Below are 17,141 nucleotides of genomic sequence, written 5' to 3'. Positions count from 1 at the left end.
AATAAATATTACAAATAATTAAAGGCGTCCAAAGATAATAGAATAAATACATAGTTAAAACAATTCTAAAGACGAGAACAGGACGTATAATGCCATGTAAAAAGCTCTTTCCTATATCATTAAGTAATTATTAGTTGAATTTTTATTATTTTTGAATTTATTATACATGTTGAAATAACAAAATTGTTTTCAAAGTCCTGGTCAGTAGGTTGTCGAACATAATATCCAGATAATAACAATTCTTACTATCTATGTCACTATCCTTTTTGCCAACATCCCAACAGGATTACTGGCTACCACAATTTCAGATAATTGGGACAACATTACTTCCAATACTTCGTGTACCCTAGACCTATTTTATCGAACTTCTGCAATTTATGTTAATTCAGGATTCACTCAATATGAAGACAAATTTTACAGCCAGGTATTCGGAGTAGATAAGTAGGTGCTCTTTAGCAGAACTGGTTCTAAATAGGTTACTTGAGGAAACTTCCTTAGAACCTTCCCTTCTTTTACAAGTACGTTGACGATTGTCTAAATTCATTTATCTTCTAAAGTAATATTAATTCTATGGTAGTATTTTTGTGGTAAATTTACATTTCTTAATTTGAATGTGAATTGTAAATGTAAAACTTCGAGGGGTTTTCTTCAGATAATTTCATTGTTGGTACAGGTTCTTCAAGATTAGAGTGTATAGTAACTAAATCGTCATTGTCATTGTTTGGTTCAACTAACTGTGATAATTGAGCCAGAGGGTCATCGGCTTCTTCGTGGGATATAAAATTTAAGTTTTGATCTGAATATAGTGATTCTATCTCAGGATCGTCGTCTTCCCCAAGGGCGTTTGTTTCCAAACGTGAAAGTGTGTCTGCTACACGATTTTATACTTCTTAAATAGGTTTAATTTTGAAACTGCATTCATAGAGTTTAATTTTCCATCGGGCTAATGCTAAAGGGTTTTTTTAAAATTTTGCAATCATACTAAAGGTGTGTGATCTATGAATAGGGTTAACCTTCTACTATAAATATAGGGTCTAAAATTATTTCTTTATTTTACTACAGCTAGTAATTCTTTTTCTGCAGTACTGTAATTTCCTTCAGCTGAGTAAGGGTGCGCTAATAGAATGGGATGAGCTTCCTACGAAATTGCAGAATCTATCGCTTTATTGCTAGCATCGGTGGTAATAGAAAAATGTTTCTTAAAATCAAGATAAGTTGAGACAAGGGCATTTATGATTAGTTTATGTTTGTTGATGGCTTCTACTTATGCGGGATCTTTAACATTAATTGAAGCGGTTTCTTTAAGTATCTCGTGAGAGGGTTTACAATTTTGGAATAACTTATAAATGTACGGTAATAGCCGCTTAATCCTCAAAATGATTTCAGGTCCTTTAATGTTTTTGCAATTGAAAATTTATTGATGGAAGCAATTTTATCGAGAGTTGGTTTTATTCTTTCGGTTGCGATTACCTGACCTTTCCTCAAAAATTTGGATTTGTGTGAAGATACTTTAAAATTCAGGCCTTATTTTTTAAAAAACTTATTTTATATGAATATGTTCTTGTGGTGATTTTGAAAGTATGACAATGTCGTCAATATAGACAAAAGTAAATTTATATAAAAAGTCTCACAGTACGCTGTCCATCATAAGTTGAAATGTAGCGAGTATGTTTTTTAGGACCAACGGCATGCATACATACTCGTAATAACCGTTGTCAATAGAAAAAGTGGTTTCTTCAGTACTGTCGTTGTGGAGGAATTTGTAGAAAGCCGGAAGATAAGTCTAAAGTAGAGTAGTAAGAATATTTTCTCAATGAGCCTAAAACGTCCTCAATTAGTTGTATAGGGTATTTGTATGTCTTTTTTTTTAAGTTCACGAAAATCGTAAAACCATGTGCCGTTTTTTTCTTTCCCGAAGCATCTATCTTTTTTCCAAGCAGGGTAAGCGAAAGGGAAAATACGTGAGTAGTAGTAATACTATGGCGGTCCTGGGACTCAGGATTGTCTGTCCATCCAGTTTTGACCATCATCCAGTTCTTAGGCGCCTTTGGAGGTCATTCGTCAGTTGGAGAAGGTCATTCTTTGGCTGTAGACTAAAAAGAAGGTCATTCTTCAGCTAGGCCGAAGAATACACACACACACATACACACATTCTCAGGAAGCACCCCCCATCTATCGTAGACGTCGCTGTTGTTGCAGTTATGGGTGGTTGCATGGGATGTTTATTGAGCATGTGCGTTTTGTGCGTGTATGTGTCTTTTTTTGTGTATGTGTAATTTTTGAGTGTATGTGTATTGTGTGTTGTCTATGTGTGTCTGTATTGTATTTTGTGTATTTGTGTGTTGGAGGAGGATGAATGGATGATGGTTAGGTGACGATGATTATGACGTAGACAATTTTTTTGGTGGACCACCGACTCGGCCCGCTTGATCGATGCCTAAAAGTGGTTGATACAACGAGTGGTGTGTGTGCGTATGTACGAGTGTACCATGTCGCCCGTAGCTGGCAAGATCCGCAGCCGCCGTCGGCTTTGAACCTCGTGACATGCATGACATAGTAGTAGTAGTAGTGGTACGTAACAAAGATGTATACGTATAGTTGAATGGTGTGTTAGGTGGTACGTATGTACATTTTACACATACATACATACACACACACATACGTACATATATACAGCTGCTAGCAACGCATCCGTCGGCTTTGAATCATACGTAACATCCATGTATACTTATGCTAGGTGGTATGTATGTACATTTTAAACATACATACATACACACACATATTTGCAGCTGCTAGCATCGCAGTTGTCGGCTTTGAATCATTCGTAGCGTGCATGTATACGTACGCTAGGTGGTATGTATGTACATTTTACACATACATACGTACACACATACAGCTGCTTGTACCGCAAACATCGGCTTTGAATCTCGTAGTATACATGTATGTATACGTATAGTTGAATGGTATTCTAGATGGTGCTTACGTACGTATAGTTCGAACCATCAGTGTTTGCTGTTGTTGGTACATTTTGCACATACATACATGCATACACATACACATACGTTCACTCGTGCATACACATGAGAAGCTTATTTAATTGTCGTCATGTTGTTGTTTTAGTCGCTTTTACTGTTTGTGGATATTTAGAAAAAATGGAATTATTTAAATGAAACATAACAGTCGTTCCACACTGTAGGTAGGTAGGTAGGTAATAATATTGGTCGGTGATGACGGATGATACTGTAGCTGTGTGCTGCTACGCTGTCTGGTCTTACAAAAATTCTAGGTACGCACAGTTCGAACCACCAATGGTTTTTATTCTCAGTCTAATAAGCCACGAACTTGCCCTCCGCTCGTCGTTCCAAGCCTGGTAAATGATATCCGTTCAATACTGTACATGCTTACTACGTTGCGTCGCTCGTCACTTATGAGAGCGAACGGTCTCCTGGTCGCATATTATTATTGTTATTATACTTCGTCTGTCATCGACGACAATCGTTTTTCTAACCATTATACGTTTATTTAGAATAAACACAAAATGCCTCTATCTCTGCCCTTTTTCTTTAATGAATAAGTTAATAAATATAAACTTAAAAAGTTACATATACCTGCATAGTCTTTTATTTTAAATTAGTAAATTGCACTCGCAAGTATTCGTTTTATACATACATTTTTACTATTTATAATACATAGTACATACAAATTCTATGCAGTGGAAATAATTTCCTAATATAAACGAATATTATTTTGCAATTAGGTCTACAATAGTTCGAGCCCCCAATTGTTGATATAGTATTTTTTTTATTACGGAAAAAAGAATTGTTATTATTATTATTGTTATTCAACAGGTGCTTGTATATATGAATACAATTCGACAGTGAATACATCACTTTTTGGTTATTTTTTACGTGATTCATACAAAAGGCTGGACTTTTTTCTAACTATAATACTACAACCTTCACTTAAATCGATTACGTTTGCATTAGGCAAATAAATTTTTACAAATGAGTATTTTTGATTTCCTTTTACATATATTACACTAGAATATGATAAATAGCATTCTAGAAAAGATGGGATTTGACTCAAGGCTACATTACCATCGTTGAATTTAATTACACGATAATTTTCTTCGAGCCAATTTACTTGTTCCTAAGCGGCAGGCGTCAATTGCGTAATTGGACACGATGGACGGAATACAAAATGTACCATGCGTTCTCCGACATATATACATAATTCTCTGGGTTTAAAATGTTTTTTAGGTGTTTGGAATGCTATTGCAAGTGTGAAACCCAATTAATGCAATTGAATATTGATATCGCTCGTCTAATTCGATCGGGGGATAAAAATCTACCGAAAGAATACTTTTTTTACCTGTTACGATGAACGTTTGTGACATGACTGACTACGGAAGTTTATATATTTGAATTTTTATAGAGAAATTCGAGACATAAATGTCCGTAGTTATATGTATTGAAGGTTTGATATGAATCAAAATAATAATGAATTCTGTTAGGTTCATCAGTGATGCTTGATAAACCACCTTGACTTTGCCAGTATTTGATAAGTTCCGGAGGTGGTTTTAAATTACCGAAACATAATAAAGGATTTCACGATTTCTTTTTATGTAACTACAAAAATGTGTTCCCGGATTTTTCGTTTCTATAGTTCTATTATGACTCTGAGCTTCTTCAAGTTGTTCTTTTGCTGCTTTTATGTCATTGATGGTCTTAACGACGTTTGCCACACCGCCTGATAATCCTTCGATAGCCGATATTCCTGCTAAAATGACCGAAATCAGTGGTAAGAAACCACGACATTTCGGTATCGGAATTATTCGGGGTACTTGTATCCTTTTGCGACCGCCGGCTTCTCTTACTATTGCCTTGCAGCTTTCATAGCTTTCGTAGATAATGATTTCATATCAACAGTGTTACTTATTTTTTTAATTTTATCAATAACTTTATTTACGACTGCTTTACGAAAAGCCTGTTTCCGTATTTTAGTACTAGCCTTTTGTTTGGTTTGTCGTTGTCGTAGTTTTGTTTTTAATTTCGAACAGCCCATTCCAAGTTTCCTTTTAATTTTCATTGCGCTAGGTACAAGCAAAGATGAGATTTTTTCACTAATATTTGAATCTTTATGTTTAACACGTTGCCACGCCTTCTCTTCTAATAGTCTATCAGCTAAATGTCGGTCTGTTATTGAATTACTTTTTGAATAGGTTATATCGTGTTCTTTGCAAGCTTTATCAAGTGAATTTATACCAGGATCATAATCCTAATAATCGTGTTGATTATTTAGTACCCGGTTCGCAATAGTGGTATCCACCCGGTAGGTGAAGTTCAAATGGTAAGTTATTGGTCAAATAATTCAGAACACCTTCCCCCCGACTTTTCTGTTTTATCTCTCACGTATTTATAGGTGTGTGTGCGTATGTGTACATGCTTGTGTGGTATAGAAGTAGACATTTTGGATGTTATCCTTAGTCATATAATGAAAATTGTGCAATAACCTACATCTCTCTCTCTTCTCAATTTCGACCAACATTTAAACAACCAAGACGGATACAGTCATCAAATTTATCATCATCATTCAGTTTTGTTCCCTTAGTGATAGACTCAGAAGTACACACACAATGTAGACGGCGAAATAGAAATTTATATTATGCCTATATTGACTATCAAAAAGCCTATGATAGTGTTCCACACTCTTGGTTACTTCATGTACTTAAAATATATAAAATTAATGATAAAATAATTAATTTTCTACAACACATAATGCAAAAATGGAGCACAACACTAAACCTTAAAACAGAAACTGAATACCTCAACAGTCCATAGATAACTATATCACGTGGTATCTTCCAAGGTGATTCATTGACTCCTCTGTGGTTCTGCTTAGCTTTGAATCCATTGTCAAACAATCTTCACAAAAGTAAATACGGCTATGTAATTGATAGGAATCGTTCAACAATATTAAGTCATTTAGTATATATGGACGACATAAAACTATTTGGCGCCTCCAGACAACAGTTAAACAATTTATTGAAAATTACAGAAACATTTAGTACCGATATAAGAATGAAATTTGGACTTGATAAATGTAAAATAAACAGTATTGTAAAAGGAAAACACCAAACGCAACCACCATACAATTTAGAACAAAAAATGGATACAATACAAAGTCTTGATAAACATGAAACTTATAGGTACTTGGGCTATAATCAAAGTCGAAATATAGATCATACTAAAATTAAATCAGAATTAACTAACAAATACACAACTAGGTTAAACAAAATACTTAAAACACTTCTATCAGGTAGAAACAAAGTTAAAGCTATTAACACATATGCCATACCGGTACTCACTTACTCCTTCGGGATAATTCGTTGGTCTGATACTGATTTAGACTCACTTAATAGGCTAACTAGAACTAAGTGCAACAAATACAACATGCACCACATACACTCTGCTGTTGAAAGGTTTACAATCAAAAGACAATTAGGTGGAAGAGGAATAATTGATATTAAAAATCTACATTACAAACAGATTATTAATTTGCGGTCATATTTTAGAGCAAGAAGTGCTGATAGTTCATTACATAATTCAATCTGTGTCATTTCAACCTCTGGTACATCACTAAACCTTAATGATGTAGATTTTAATCCTGAGAACAAAATTATGAAAGAAAAATTAAAAATTGAAATGTGGAAATCAAAAGTGCTTCATGGAAAATACCCGAACCAACAACAGCAGGAACATGTAGATACAGAAGCTTCTAATATGTGGTTAAAAAAAGGAAACATATTCTCAGAAACTGAGGGATTCATGATAGCGATTCAGGACAAAATAATAAAAACAAAAAACTATGAAAAATATATTATTAAAAATCCCACAATTTCATCAGACACATGCCGAGCATGCAACACATCTCGCGAAACAATTGACCACATCACTGGGGGTTGCTCATTTTTAGCTAGCCGACAATACCTCGACAGGCATAATAATGTTGCTAAACAGATACACTCGCTGTTAGCCAAAAAGTTTAAACTCATAGATCAGATAGAGCCCTACTACAAATACAAACCACAAAATGTGTTAGAAAACCACTTAGCCAAGTTATATTGGGATAGAGACGTAATTACAGATAAAACAGTTAATCATAACAGACCTGATATCACACTGACCATCAAAGACACTAAAACGACCTATCTAATAGATGTTGCAGTACCAAACACTGAAAATCTTAAACAAAAACATATTGAGAAAATTCAAAAATATATTCCATTAGCAGATGAAATAAAAGACATGTGGAATCAGAACACAGTTCGAATTATTCCAATAATAATATCATCAATAGGCGTTATACCTAAAACATTACACGCTAGCCTAGCCGAGTTGAAACTGCATAAGTTTACGTACATAAGTCTACAGAAATCGGTAATCCTTGATACATGCGGAATAGTGCGTAGATTTCTTAACAGTACTGACATATCCCCCTTTTCAGAAAACACAACAGGTTAAATAAGAAGCAGAGTTTTTAATACTCACTGATCATATTTTAGGGCAAGAAGAACCATTAGCTCCCTATATTTTAAGAACAGAAAATTGGTTTCTATATCCCAAAAGATGTGAGTGAGGTTCTTTGGCATTAGCCCGTCTTCACTTGCTCAAAGTTACCAGTGCAAACTGAGAAGACCAGGAGAATAAATAGTAATAAAAAAATAAATAATAATAATTGGTTTCTATATCCCAAAAGATGTGATTGAGGTTCTTTTGCATTAGCCCGTCTTCACTTGCTCAAAGTTACCAGTGCAAACTGAGAAGTCCAGGATAATAAAAAAATAAAAGTCTAAAGACAAAGTGATTCCTGAACTTATCTAAATCCGTAAGACAGAAATATTTAAGTTTAAAATTGGGTCGTGAACAGGAAAAAGTGTCCGTTAGGCGTATATTACATCCGGTAATTGAACCTCTTTTGAAAATTGCGAATAAAACAACAAATAATCTCGTTGACATCAAGAAAGGAGAAGAATCGCTAACGTTGCCGGGAACAGCAACTTTCAACGCCATATATTAAAATAAAAAAGGTAGATATTTATTCAACGTCACATTATACAAGTAAAGGAACATCAACAGTAAAGCACGAAGAAAGACAAGGGGAAAAAGACGAAAAAGAAGAAAATCATCATCTGCAACAGCAACAGTCACCACTCACAGAAATGATGATGAGGATATTTGAATCAGTATCCGTCATTAGCAAGGGGATATATATTTTTAAAAGATAGTTTGAATGAATTCGACACCACGTACGGCATTAATTTCAATCATGCAATTAATAAATTGGTAATTGATGACGACAGTAACATAAAAATAAAGAATGTTCTCTTCCGTGGAACACCAGGTTTATTTGAATTAATATTCAAAAGAACACCTACCGGTTACAAANTGACGATATTTATCAACATATAAAAAATGATATACATAAATTTGATACATCAGACTATCCACCGGAATAATATTTATATAAATAAAAGTCTTAGGTCTTGTTAAAGACGAACTTTGTGGTAAGATAATATCTAAATTCATCGCTTTGCGATCGAAAATGTACGCCATAAAATTGCAAAATGATAAAGATAAGGAGGAAAATGATGTGAAAGTTAGGAAAAGATCTAAAAGTGTTACAAGAGCAATAATTAGAAAAATTACATTTGAAGACTATTTTTAATGCTTATTCTACAATAGAACAGTAGAAGCTAGTCAAATTTTAATTTTGTCGAAGAAATATAGAGTTTACACCGTAGGACAGAAGAATGTTAAACTTAAATACTTAGTCCACACGACGCGACGATAACAGAATGCTAAATTATATTCAGACAGGTACGTATCCGTGGGGTTACAAAGGCGAATAACAGTACTACAGATAGTATCTATTTCACTTTTTGTAAATAATTGAGATTATATTCTAGTCTAATAACATGTAAAAGGAAGGTATTATGAAATAAGAACTGGGGTGATGTATTATATACTGTAAATAATAATANAAGGTTCATCGTGTATTAAAATTTAAACAATCACCTTGGTTAAAAAAATATGTCGATTTGAATACAAGTTTACGACAGGCGAGCAGAAACGATTTTGAAAGAAATTTCTACAAACTTATGAATAACGCTGTATTTGGTAAGACAATGGAAAACGTACGAAAATATAAGGATGTTAAATTGGTAACAAAATGGTCCGGAAGATATGGTGCAAATTATTATATTTCACAACCAAATTTCCATAGTTGTACGATATTTGATGAAAATATGGTACTTATTGAAATGAAAAGGCTAAATGTTACATTTAACAAGCCAATATACATAGGATTCTGCATACTTGACATTTCAAAAACTATACTATACGACTTTCATTATAATTACATTCAAAACAAATTCTGTGAGAGGGCCAAATTACTTTATACTGACACAGACTCGCTAATATACTAGTTCTTTGTTGACGATATTTATCAACATAAAAAATGACATAAATTTGACACATCAGACTATCCACCGAATAATATTTATAATATCTTTCGTATTCATCGCTTTGCGATCGAAAATGTACGCCATAAAATTGGATAATGGTAATAATAAGGAGAAAAGTGATGTGGAAGTTAAAAAAAAGTCTAAAGGTGTTACAAGGGCTGCAATTAGAAAAATTACATTTGAAGACTATTTTAAATGTTTTTTCCACAATAGAACAGTAGAAGCTAGTCAAACTTTAATTTTGTCAAAGAAACATAAAGTTTATACCGTACGACAGAAAAAAGTAGCGCTTAGTCCACAGGACGATAAAAGAATGGTAAATTATATTTACACAGATACATATCTGTGGTGTTACAAAGATAGCAATTAATATATGAATAACAGTAGTTTATATAGTACCTATTTTACTTTTTGTAAACAATTTAGATTATATTCATGTCTAATAATATGTAAACGGAAGGTATTGCGAAATAAGAACTGAGCTGCTGTAGTATGTATTATGAATAATAATAATATATGTATTAAACGAATATTTGTGTGTGTAATTTACTACTTTAAATAAAAAGCTATGTAGGTATATGTGACTTTTTCAGTTTAAATTTATTAACTTCTTCATCAAAGAAAAAGAGCAGAGATAAAGGCATTTTGTGTGTATTCTAAATAAACGTATAATGGTTAGAAAAACGGTTGTAGCAGAGGAGATTTCATAGCTTTTAGTGTAGTCGACAGACGAAGTACGATAATAATAACAATATGCGACTAGGAGACCGTTTGCTCTCATAAGTGAGGAGCGACACAGCGTAGTAAGCATGTACAATATTGAACGGATATCATTTACCAGGCTTGGAACGACGAGCGGACAAAAAAAACGTACACGCACATGCTCAATAAACATATCCTGCAAACACCCATAACTGCAACAACAGCGACGTCTACGATGGAAGAGGGGGGTGTTTCCTGAGCGTGTGTGTGTGTGTGTGTGTGTGTGTGTGTGTGTGTGTGTNTTTGGTTATTAGATGCCAATTTCCTAAGCTCTTTTTGTTTTGACTGAGTTTCTGTAACATATTGTTCAATTGTCGTTTCGTTAACCATATCGTCTTTGGGACTATTGAGGTTTCTATGTTTAAATCCGTACAATATTTCAAAAGGGGTCAATTTCGTCGCATAATGGGTTGACGTATTATACGCAAATGTTGCTGAATCTAATAATGCTTTAGGGCCTAATTTATTTTTTTCTTTTGTCGAATAAGTCGAAATTGTATCTTTAAGTGTACTGATTACTCTCTCTACCATACCGTTAGTTTTGGGATGGTAACCTATCGATTTTGTATGTTGAATTCCTAACTCAAATGTTAATTTTTCTAATAATTTATTAACAAATTCTCCGCCATGATCAGTATGTACTCGTTTAGGTAGGCCAAAAGTTGCGATGAAATTTAATAATTTACTTTTAATCGTTTCTGCAGTTTTGTCTTTGATTATATAAGTTTTGAGGAATTTAGTTAATCGATCTTGTATTACTAAAACATATTCTTTTTTTGAAGGTGAGAAATAAATTTCGGCAGTATCTAAATCGATTCTTTCAAAAGGATATATCGGGGTTTCGGTAATTGTTAAAGGAGCTTCGAAACTACGTCTAATTGTTTTATTACTTTGACATTCCAAACAAGAGTTTATATAATTAGTTACATCATCTTTAATTTTGTGCCAGGTAAAGTATTCTTGTATTTTGTTTAGAGTTTCAGTTATTCCCTTGTGTCCAAAAGCAGGTGGATCGTGATGCATTTTGATAATATCTCGTTTTTTTGAAGGATCGCCGGAATATTTGTATGTTGTAGAGATTTGAATTTCTAAATTAGGGTCAGTATTTAGTTTGTCGCGCAAATAATTTATCATGCGTTCTAATTCTTTACTTGAATCCTTTTCAACAATGAATATGATCAAATCTTCTTTCTGTATTAAAGTAGGAATTACAAATAAACTTTCAAATAAATCTCTCTGATTAATGGAGTTGTCGACTATACAGTTTAGATTCGAATTAGATATGGAGGGTTTTAACTCTAGTTTGTCTGATACTATAGAATTTTCTGTCCCGTAAAATATAATGGCAATATTTTAAATTATCCATCATGATCAAACTTCGTAATTATGGGTTCTGTCTTGGAATTGTCAATGTAGCTTTTTTCGTTTGGATAGTCTCTTTCATCACTCACGTACCAATCGAAATCTAGACCTGGTAAATTTTTAATTAAATGACGGGCCATATTATTTTTGGTTCTTGATAAGGCGTCAGCGTTGGAATTACATTTTCCCGGTTTATTGACAATTTCGTAGTCGTACTCTTAAAGCTTCAACCTCCAGCGTTTTAATCGCGAGCCTGGATCTTTTACTAAAAATAACCAGATTAAAGGGCGATGGTCACAGATGATCGTGAATTTTATTCCATATAGATAAGGCCTGAAGTGTTTAACAGCTCAAACGATGGCCAATAGCTCCCGTTCTATAGTGCAATAACGGGTTTCCGCTGGGTTTAGAGTTCAACTTGCATAAGCTATCGGTAAACTATTGTTAACAAGACCTTGACTGTGTACAGCACAAATTTCATAGGGGCTAGCATCGAGTGTGTTAAATTAAAATAAAGTTTTCATTAAAATTGGGATATTGTAGTATTGGTGCCGAAGTTAACCTTTTCTTTAATGTATTAAAAGATACCAACTGTTCGTTTTTGAATTCGAATGAGATATCTTTCTTCAATAATGCAGTTAATTGTTTAGCTTATTTTGCGTAATTTGGAATGAATTTGCGATAATAGCCATTTAAACCTAAAAAGGATTTGATTTCTTTAGGGTTTCTTGGAACAGAAAAATCTTTGACAGCATTAATTTTGTTTGGGTGTGGTTTTATACCTTCTGTAGTAATAATATGACCTAAAAATTTCCGTCTCTTTCCAAAGAAATTCGGTTTTTTCCGGTTGAACTTTGTGATTATGTTTCCAAATCCTTTTAAAAACGTTTCTTAATTTATTGCAATTATCCTCAAGCGAATTTCTAAATACTACAATATTGTCAAGATAAATAAGGCATTGTGTAGAGGTTAAATCAGTCAAAATTGTGTTCATTGCTCGTTGAAATGTTGCCGGTGGTTCGCTATTTTCTTTTCCCTGAACTATCAATCTTTTTGGGAACGATCCAAATAGGGGGAGAATGTGGAGAGTGACTAGGTCTTATTATCTCTTGTTCTAATAATTTTGAAATTTGTTTGTCTACTTCTTCCTTGTGACAGTTTGGAAAGCGATATGTTTTTGTATTAATGGGATTTTCATGTGTGGTTTTAATTTCGTGTTTAACTGATGACGTGAATGTTAGGTAATCTCCTTCTAGATAAAATATGTCTGAGAAATCGTAACAAAGTTTTAGGACTTCATTCCGTTCTTCATCATTAAGGTGTTCAAAACGAAGATTTTGTTTAAGTAATTTGAACCTATCGTTAGTTTTATAATTGTGTACCTGAAATGTGTGTTTTGGTATTTTTTCTAAACAAACTTTATTAATTGAAAAATTTAATTCTTTATCGGTTAAATTAACAGCGGTTGTAAAAATATTACTGTTTTCATCTACCTTTACTAAACATTCTGGAATTAATAATTTATTTTCTGTATTTAATTTAGGTAAAATTCCTTCGGTGCCCGGTGTTAAATTAGTTTTTATTCTTATTACTTGTTCTGATCGAGGTTGCAAGTTCACACGGTTAACGATCTTTTGTTCCTGTTTCAGCAAAATCGGTATCTTACTGTTGTCTGCAAATCTAATGTAGTTACTTTGTAAATCTAAGTTGCAATTTAGTGATTTCAGAAATTCAATGCCTAGGATGCCATCCAGAGATATATCTAATGGTGAAACATGAAATTTTATATCTTTTCCTTTGAATGTTGTGGTGATTGAACCTACTGTTTTAAATGAGTCAGCGTTAAGTCCTGAGATTGTTATTCTATCGTTTGTGTTTATGAACTTCTTGAACTCAGATTTGTACTTTATAAGGTTAACGGAGGCGCCGGTGTCAATTAACAGCGTAACTGGAATATTTTTTACTTTTGATGAAATGTATGGTAATATTTCGGTAATAATTTTAGTGGTATTGATTTTAAAGGTACAAAGGTTTTCAAAATTTGAGGGGTTTTGATTTAATTGAACGAACAACCCTCTTCTGTTTCGTTCGTTTTCGCGTTTAAATGATTTTCTTCAATTTCCTCATTGTCNGGTGAAAACTAGCAAAACTAGCCGCTTCGCAGAATGAACAATAATATCGTATGGTTAACAAGTTTTGCTTACAAACATAAACATACAGGCTGGTGATAATAATAATGCTATTCTAATACATTTCCAAGAAGTGGTTATTTGAGTTTTGCGTAGCAACAAAATTCATTATCAATCAGTTAAAAGGTTTAATTAATAACTTGCAAACGGCAATAAGTTTCGCAGCTCTCAACCATTTGTATTTGAGCATAATCGGCAAGGAGCAGATTAAATTAATGAAAAATTCATTATCCAAATTTCACAGGTCAAATTCCTATTACTACTATGATAATGTTTTGTTTGTACAAACCATACAGGTAGAATTTTACATAACACCAAACTATGTTGTGTTTTTACTTCATGTCCCTATTTTGGATAAAAAAGAATTTAATTTGTATCATTTATACTCTGTACCAAAATTAAGACAACAATAATACCACCCACTGACTACGTAAGTTTGAGTGATGAAAAAGTTTATTATCTAAAAGAAAATTGCAAGCTAATTCAACAACAGTATTTTTGTAAGAATGAAATAATAGAAAAAAGTTATCAACAAGATACTTGTATAAAAAATTTATTAAAGGTAAATAACGATCTAAATTGTAAGCATGTTGAATATGTTAATTTACAAGAAAGTTTAAAGGAAGAACCAGTATATTTACCACCAATTATTAATTCGAACATGAATATTAAACCAATTCAACTAAATTTAAAAGCTATAGGACTCGACAAAGTATCAAAACTCACATGACAAAGTTACCAAACAATAACTAAATGTTAATTATAATAATTGTAAGTTTTATTGTTATTCAATTGATTTGTCTAATATGTTACTTTTATAGAAATAAATTAAGATTATATGTTATTAATAAATGTAAACGTAATAACGAGGTTAAGGAAGATATAGCCATCGATGCATTTCCTTTGCCTCAGCCTAGACCTATATGTGTTTCTCAAGAAAATCATTTTAATTTTCAATTCAAATTTAATTTCATCACAACCTGTAAAATTTTATCTTATTAGGGGAGGAGTTATGCACTTTGTTCAAATTTAATTGATTTAATTATTATAACAGTTGACGCGCGTGGCGCATTGCTGTTCTATAATTCAACGTTCCAATTGTTATTATGTAATTAACGCACATAGTGTATTATTATTGATATAACTGCTAGTGTATATTTCCAATAAAAAGTTAGTTTGAAGTTTAAAACTCTTTTTAAAAACTGGATAAAGTACAACGATCGTCTAACTCGCTCAGTATTATTCACAAACTTTGAATATAATTCATTCATTCAGGAACTTACAAAAAGTAAGCTTTCCCAACGCAAAGTAAGTCGTTATATTAAATTGTAAAACAAAAATTATTGTTAAAAGAGTGTATCAATATTATTAAATGTATAACATTAAACAAATGTAACAAAAACAAATTCATACGTCTATATGACAGAAGTAAACGAGTTAAATAACTCAATAGCTGAACTTAGCATAAATAGTATAGACTCTGAAGCGAAAGAGCAATTTTCAGGCTTTTCGTCTCAGGGAGTAATTAATTTATCGTTAAATTTTATTAATCAAGAAATAAGTAGTTTAGAAACAGATTTAATAATGTAAAATCAAGGTAATCAACCAACTACAGAACAACTAATCTGTACAGTTTGAAGCTATGGTGAAATTTTACCAAAATTTGAAGGTAAAACTAGCACTTTAGATTCTTTTATCGTTAAAATAGATAAGTTTTATAATAAGTATGGTAATACACAGGATATTACTTTAAACGAATATACATTTGTCTCATTTGTAATAAGCTTGTTAGTGAAGCAGGCGATTTTATTGCATATCGTCCAGATTTAGACAGTTGGCCAAAAATTANCATTACAACAGGCCGATCGACTAATCAAAAGGACAACCAAAAGATTTCTTCATCTGAATATTCATACCTCCGATGCATTTTTATATGCAAAAATCCGTGATGGAAGATTCGGTATCTTTATTAGATGACATAATTTTAGGAAAAACTTTCAAAAAACATATCAATAACCTTAAATTAGTATTTCAACGTTTAAAAGATCATAAATTTAGAGTTAAAATGGATAAATTAGAACTTTGTTTACAGGAAATTGAATATTTAGGACACTTAATTACTACTACAGGAATAAAACCAAATCCCAAATTAGTTCAGAAAATTCAAAGTATAGCATTGACAAAAACGATTAGAGAAATTAAATCCTTTCTCGGACTTACAGGATATTACCGTAAGATTAAGACTACGCTACCATCACAAAACCATTAACATCATGTCTAAAGAAGAATTCAAAAGTAGAACATAGTACAGAATTCGTTAACGCATTCAATACTATAAAGTGAATAATTAGTAACCCTCCAATTTTATCATACCCCGACTTTTCAAAAACTTTCAATATTACATGCTACGCTTCTAAAGTAGGACTAGGCGCCGTATTATCGCAAGGACCAATAGGTAAAGATAAACCAATTATGTTTATTAGCAGGACAATGAACGAGCATGAGCAAAATTATCCAGTAATAGAGAAAGAATGTTTAGCAGTTATTTGGGCAGTTAAAATGTTTAGACCATACGTATATGGCAGAGAGTTTAACATTGTGACGGACCACAAGCCGGTACAATGGTTGTTTAGCATTAAAGAGTCAAATTCAAAGTTAATAAGATGGCGTTTAAAGTTAAAGGAATTTGAATACAAAGTTATTTATAAAAAGGGTAAACATAATAGTAATGCAGATTATTTATCACGTATAGAAACTAATGTATTTGAAACGTCCGATGACCTTTTGTCATTATTCAATAATCCCGGAGATGTTAGCCAACGAGAACCATTAGATTTGGAGAGCATCGACGAATTCCTAAATTTAGATCAGTCTAACCAAGTAAACTTTAGTCCAGGCAAACAAGTTAAAAATCAAAACAAAAATAAGATCAAAATTTTATCTGATACTAAAATAACACCAGCACAAGAGAATATTTTAGCTAACGAAAATAAGCCACAAACAAACGACGTAACCCAGCATTCACAGGATGAAAATACTAATGCAACGTTACCTATTACAGAGAAGCAGTTAAATTATTACAAACATCAGTTTATATTTTTACTTTCAAATAAACCAAGCATTAAACAAATACACATTTTTAGTAAATCACGCAATTTAGTCCACTTCATCATCATCATCATGAGGTCATCAGTCCTAAGACTGGTTGGACACGTACCTCCACTCTTTCCTATCCTGAGCTAAACTTCGCATTTCCCTAAAACTAGAACAGCCCACATCCTTAACTATTTGCGAAGAGTAAT

The 17,141-nt window shown here is 32.6% G+C and overlaps 1 protein-coding gene across 1 annotated transcript in view; it reads left to right on the top strand.

Annotated features, from left to right (window-relative positions):
• The window catches only part of LOC108736195, a 121,651-nt gene that overhangs the window by 92,648 nt on the left and 11,862 nt on the right, over positions 1–17,141 (top strand). The gene's annotated exons all lie outside the window — the stretch shown is intronic.

The sequence above is a fragment of the Agrilus planipennis genome, unplaced genomic scaffold (genome assembly GCF_000699045.2).
Source record: "Agrilus planipennis isolate EAB-ADULT unplaced genomic scaffold, Apla_2.0 scaffold125, whole genome shotgun sequence".
NCBI classification, from domain to species: Eukaryota; Metazoa; Arthropoda; class Insecta; order Coleoptera; family Buprestidae; genus Agrilus; species Agrilus planipennis.
This window is presented reverse-complemented; position numbering and strand designations above follow the sequence as displayed.